The sequence below is a fragment of the Maylandia zebra genome, linkage group LG17 (genome assembly GCF_041146795.1).
Source record: "Maylandia zebra isolate NMK-2024a linkage group LG17, Mzebra_GT3a, whole genome shotgun sequence".
Lineage (NCBI taxonomy): Eukaryota > Metazoa > Chordata > Actinopteri > Cichliformes > Cichlidae > Maylandia > Maylandia zebra.
The window spans coordinates 28,369,389-28,376,580 of NC_135183.1; positions in this window are offsets into that span (position 1 = coordinate 28,369,389).

A 7,192-nucleotide genomic window follows, 5' to 3' on the forward strand; every position below is an offset into this window, starting at 1 on the left:
CATTTATCTTCCTACCGTGTTTTTTTGTCACGCATGTCTGTGGTTATAACAAGGTAATAGTGCAGCGTTGATGTGTGATGGCACTGGATGTGTGTGACTAGCGAATGTGCTAATGCTCTGTCATTATGCCATGCTCATTCATCTGTGTGATCCAAACTGGCATTCAATTAACTGACAATTCCGCCCAGTTGTCTTCCACCTCTCGTCACCCTCAGTCCCCCCCGCTCGTCCTACACTGACATAAAATGACCCTCACTCCTGAGTGTCACTCAGGATCGGATCCCCGCAGGTCTCCACTCCTAGCCCCCCCCCACTGTACGCCTTGTACACCTATGACTGCGCACCAACCCACCTAACCAACGTCATTGTCAAGTATGCCAATGACACAACCGTGGTTGGGCTCATCAATGATGGAGATGAGACTGCGTAGAGAACTTGTCCCACTGGTGCTCAGAAATTAACCTGAAGCTGAACGTCTTTAAAACGTCTTTAAAACAAAAGAACCACTCCCCTCCCAATATGAATGGAGAATCTGTCTCTGCCTTCAGGTTTCTGGGCACCCACATCTCCATCAATCTCCTCTGGATCCACAACACCAACAACCTTGTAAAGAAGGCCCTAGCGGTCTAGAATAACCTAGACCAGAAGATGCTGCTGGGCCTCTACGGCTCCTCAGTGGAGAGCATGCGCTCCTACTGCCTGGATGTGTGGTTTGAAGCGGCCACAACTGTGAACAGGAAGCGCAGGGTAATTAACACTGCCCAAAAATGAATTGGCTGCCCTCTGCCTGTCTCAGGAAAACCAGGGCCATTATAGGTGACCCCTTGCACCCCGCCCACCACCTGATTGGTCCGTTCCCCTCTGGTCGGCGCCTCAGGCAAATCAGGTCTCACGTCTCCAGACTACAAACAGCTTCTTCCACTGTTTGACATTTAGACTGTCAGTAAATACTACCTCCTCACACCCCACCCTTGCCCACTCACCTCAGCAGTTTCAGCCATGGTCTGAGCAACCCTCATCACCCAGACCACTCACACATGGACTGTATTCTGACCAAGGCTTTTCTTTGCATTTCTTCCAAGAACATTGCAACTTGTTCTCTAATATGTGCCTTGCCCTTATTGTTGCCTCTCGGTGGTTCTAATCTTGTAGATGATTGTTCCATATTTTTATCAATGCACTGTATATTGACAGATCTGTGCTTATATTAGAAGCAGAGGATCCCTGAGGCCGAATATAGAACTATAGGTTTGCAAGTGTGCAGGACTTCCTGCATTTATAATTAGATCATCCACCCACAGGGCTTTACATAATAAGCCACTACCCCACTGTGACACTGAGCCAGAGCCACTGTAATGGAAAACCTAAATCCCATGCCATGGGTGCCAAGAAATGACCAGATCATACCCCCTACACCCCCACCCCTCGCCCTTCAAACACACACACACACACGCTCGCACACACATGTCAAAACAAATACAAAATCAACAAGGTAAAAGGCTGGGAGGTCTTTAACAGATGATATGGAAACATGTCACACTTTAAAACACCCTTTAACCAAAGCGAATCTCTGCCTCAGAAACATAGTTCCATATTTCCATAACATTATATACAGGACAGAACTAGAAGGACGTTAATTCAGTGTATGAATCAAGCTCCAAAAACATTTCCCATTGGACTTTTCTTTCTTGCTGATTGATAAATGTTGACAACTAAAACGAAAACTCGTTTCCAAATTTCATAAAATGAAAGGGAACCAAGTTAAAAAAAAAAGATTTTCAAGTGGAATGCACCTGTAAGATTTCCTGAGAAAATTCCTGCACCTATTTCCCATTTTCCTAGCAAAATCTAAAGGAATAAAGGATGGCTTAAGACTTTTGCGCAGCACTGTGTACAGGATTTTAAAAGCAGCTCTGTCTTAAGTGGTTCATCCTGTCAAGATAGCCTCCATGTAAGTGTTAGTTTCAGACCCCTTTAAAAGAACCATTGGCCTCTGTCCGGTCCTGGGCCCCTTTCCAAGAAGCATCTTAAGACAGAGATTGTAAATCCATTTTATGAAATAATCACAGATTAACGAGTAGTTCGCATCATATATGGCTAAGAGCATCTCCAAAAGGTCAATAACCCTCAGGATTCACTGTGAACTACAGAATTCATTTTGAGTTTTTATCTCTTTATAGCCAAGGAAAGTACTTCGGCAAGGAGACATCATTTGAAAGCAGAGTTGGAGTAATAAAAGTATTTTGGCCATCAGACTGCTACATAGCTGAAGAAAGGAAATAGGACAGGACCCTGGAGTATCTACACTCCAAGCTGACTGATGATGGAGACTTTGGACGAGACTCTCTGAACATCCAGGATAAGGTGAAGATGGAAAGGAGGAGAAAGGTTTCACGAATGATGGTCTGAAAGTAAGAATGACAGAATAGTAATGAGTTTTAAAAAACAGGGATCGGAGAAAGTTTAGCTCTGGGAAGATCATCTTTGGATCAGAGTAGTGAGGATGAAATTAGTAATGAGGGGAGTGTGACACTGTGAAAGAGCTAATGAGTGTAAGAAAAGCGCAGCAGGAATAAAGGTAAATGTGAATTAACAGATCTTCTTTACTGAACTTCATTGCAACAACATCTGCAACATTACTAATAACATTACTAGCATGGGAAAGAATCGTTGTAGGTTAATTATTAATATAACATCCGTGTGTTTTAATTGCATATAATTAGCCTGATGAAACAAAATAGAATAGATTGATTTCATAATTGATTGAATTGAATAGCTTTGCGCTACTTTGGTTTTGGTGATAGCCTTAAAGTCTTTTTATAAGGCATGTTGCTTGCTTAGCTGAAATTGACAAAGTTTAAAACACAAAACTGACTGTTAAAAAAAAAGTTTTGTTTCTAACTCTACAGAATTTAGCAACTGGGGATTGGCTGCTCCTGCAAGGGCCTCAAACGACCACTCCTCCTCTGCATAGTGGGTCCCTGGAACGACCGGCTCATGCCGATCTTTGGGGCCGACTGAGGTACGGCCACCCCTCATGCAACTTCTAGGATTCATGCGTTTTATTGTTATTCCACCAGATTTATTCACATGAAGTGAAACAAAATTACTGGTTAAGGACAACAACCACAACACACATCAAGAGAAATATATATATACAAAAACAACAATAGTTATAGTGTAGTATGAAAAAGAAAACGACTAATGTAAATACAAAAATCAAATAAGAAAGGAAAGGCCGTTTCCAAGCATCAGAGTTGTATGCAGTGGATAGTGTAAATGTTATTTGTGGCTGGGGGCAACAGAGGTTACAGAGGATCACTACAGTTTAACAGTCTTACAGTCCTCCGTCTGGTGGGTATGCTCTTGATGCATTGCAGCCTCCTGCCCAAGCGGAGGGTGGCAAACAGTGTGTGCTGGCTGAATAGATCCTTTCATTTCCAGGAGGATCTTTTCCTGCATCTGCTGATGAAATGTCTTGAGCATCTTCAAAAAAAACCTTCTTCATAGGGTTTTTCTGAATCACTCTTACCTATCTTCACCTACTCTCATCTATGGGCATGAGCGCTGAGTAGTGACCGAAAAGAATGAGATTGCGGATACAACCAGTGGTAATAAGCTTCCTCTGAAAGCTAGCTGGGCTCAGTCTTACAATAGGGTGAGGAGCTCCGCCGTTTGAGAGGGGCTCAGAGTACAGCCACTACTCCTCAACATTGGTTCGGCCACCTGAATAGATGTCTCCTAGGCCCCTCCTGAATGAGGCATGTCCTACCCGGAATAGACCCCGGGTGGAGGTAGCCACGAGAAAATCAGTAGATGAATCTAAAACGCTTCCTTCTAAATACACATGACATTTTCGAGATGAATGACTTTTTCAGTTGCACATGCATCATTATGTGTCACATTTATAGCTGTCACTCTCTGCCAGTGTATCTTCACTGATGTTTAATGATGCTGTTGATTGCTAGCTTTGTTCAGAAAAAAAAGACAGAAAGAAAGAATGAAAATAATCTCTGGCTATCATTCTCAAGATAAAGGCCACACATCATGCATCACGGTGGTAGATTTCTAACAGAATGAGCTGAGGTTTTTAAGGCTCTTTACTTCTTTAGGGCTTATATGGTACATGATGATCAGTAATGCAAGGTCAAAAGCATTTGAGACACTTACAAAGATAAAAATGACTACGCTGTAATGGAGGAATAAAATTAAAATGAGGCTGTGATATATCTCCATGGGGGACAACACACTTTTTAGTGAGGACTGTGAAACTGTACTGCATTCTGGCATCAAGAAAACTGTAAATGCAGACGTGTCATTGGCCTCCTTCACTTCTCTTATCTGAAGTTCTCTTTCACACAGTTTTTCTTCCTGACTCCAGGAATGGAAGGCTCTTCCTCTGTGTCTTACAGTCATTTTCTCTTTTCTTTGTATCTTTTCATCTCACTCTCCTCTTATCTACCAGGCACGGCTGCAATATATCAGCTTTTCCATTTTTATCTCACTATCTTTTCACTCTGCCTCCCAACTCGTATCTATACCTTTTCTCCTCTTTCGTCGCAGAGATTGCTCTGCCCCTAGCTCGCTCAACTTTCATCTTTTCACCCTTTCCTTCTCATTAACACAATCATGCTCTCTCTGATGTGCACCTCGCCCAGCGTTTGTCCTTAACCCGTGGAAATTTATGCGCCATGCATCGTCTTGCTGCAATTCTGGATGAAAATGTTAGTAATATTAGCCTCCCATCTATGCATGCCAATCGCCTCTGGCTGTTCCTTGATTTATAATAACCCCCGCATCGATTCACAGACCACGGCACGTGCTGAGAATTAAAGGCAGATTGCAAGGAGGCCTCAAAGACAGCATTTTTTCCCCTTAAACTGTTATTGAGAAATGTTTTTCATATAACTGAGCTGAACTGAAACATGCAAATCTACTACTTTGATGATATAATGGTTCAGCACTTGAGTTGCAGTGGTTGAAATTGCCTCGTGCTGCATACAAAAAATATGAAAGGATAAACTGTATATAGATTGTCTTATTACTATTTTGAACACTTTTATTGGGGCTTATTTTACTTCACTAACTTTGCCGTTGGTTTTTGTTAACATGCCTTTTATTAGGATAGAATATGTGCTAATATGTGGATGTGAGTAATGTATAATGTGTTGTTATTTGACACCAAGCAATGATGTAATGTAATACAAATGGAATACATATACCACTGCCATTTACTAACAGTAAATTGTAATATATAATACATATATAATAATAAGTAATATATTCAATTCAATTCAGTTTTAATTATATTGCTCCAATTCACAACAGCAGTCACCTCAAGGTGCTTTATATTATAAGATAAAGACCCTGCAATATTACAAAGAAAACCCAAATATCAAATGGTGCCCTATGAGCAAGAAGTTAGTGACAGTGAAGAAAAAACTTTCTTCTTTAAAAAATAAATAAATAAATAAACTCCTTTAACAAGAAGAAACCTCAGGCAGAATCAGGCAGGGAGGGGCAACTATCTGCTGTGACTGGTTGGGGGTGAGAGAAAAGGGAAGAGAACAATCTCAGAGTGATGCTGAAAAGCATATTTTTAATGATATTGCACAAACCAGTGAGTAACACTATGCACAACATTTGAGTGTCCCTCCTTAAACTGGACAGTAATCACATAAATAATGTAGCATGTGCTAATTAGCACACAGCTCAAGGTACAGCTGAAGCAAACGGGAATGTGCTTAGCTTCACTGTTAACTAGTCCCGCATGCTGACATGCCAACGTATGCTAGTTAGCACAAAACCCCTAAAGTAATTGAAATAAATATAAATAAACTTAGTTTTACTGGAGTATGGTCATGAATGTACTTTTTACACAAAAATGATTTTAACCCGTAGCCTTCGAGATTGACCGCATCATAGTGGGGGTGATGAAGGTGATGTTCCATTTCAAAGACTCCTTCAAATGCAGCCTTCTTTTCCTGAACTTCAAAGGATACATGATGGCACCACTTGGATTTATAATCAGCACCAATCCATGCGTCCATTAGAGTTTCATTTCAAAGTGAACTAATTCTGATATTTCACTATGAACCAAAGCTGGGAACTTTGTTTCCAAAGGCCTGATTTCTCAGGTTTGTTATGTGTGAGTCATTACTTTGCTTTACTTTCCTGCAATGAAATAATGCTGAGTCATCACAGAGACAACCACTTAAACAGAATAAATCAAACATCCCTTATCTATTGACCCCACAGGATTTACTGCAACAGAATGCTCTCTAAAGAAAGTTTCCAATTTACAGAGTTTAACTTTTTTTGAAACCGCACACATGATTTATTTTTGAATTGTATATGAGCCATTTATCAGCTTTTTGAGAAACAGTTTGTCGCTACGGGCACTCATTAAGTGGTGACAGGAGCAGTGCTCATACATACAAATGACTTTACCATTGAAGTTTATCTAAACATGCAGAGTCAGCAAATGTCTAAAGTACCCTACTCGATATGGCTGCTGTTAAAAGATTATAGATTTCCCATAATGTAAATAAAACGCATAAATATTTGAAGATGCTCAACAGCAGCTATAAGACTACTGCACTGAACTGCATTTGTACTTGTGTTTCAGAAAGCTGACAAGGACCACTGCGGCACTTTCATGGTGATAAACTGTACTTTTAGGCAGCGTGATAATCTCTGCAAAACGTTAACTTCTCCCTTTATGATTATGAAGTGTTTCCTCTGTGTTTTGCAACCTTCTCTGCCCTTTTCCTCATTGTGTCATTTAAAAAGAATGCTGACATTTATTTTATTATGAAAAAGTGAGTCTAAAATTAATCAAATTGTAAAATAATCCTAACAACAAGCCCTTTTAAAAATGTATTCACTTATTTTGATATTCAGCCTCTGTTGTCTACACAATCGCTCTCAATTATCTTTGGCAATAAATGCCCTGGAATTATAATCAGGCTGCACTGATCATGGGGACGTTGTAAACAGATTGATGAAAACCAGCTTTGACAACTCCAATCCACCCAGTTATGATCATGTGGGCCCACATGGGCAATAAACCACAGCGGAGATTACGCTGAATCTGTTCTTGATGGGAACAACTCACTATGGGTGTAATTAAGGCTTAATATGATCTAATCTCTCACTTTTGAAACCCTGAGTCTATCAGCGATCCTGATCC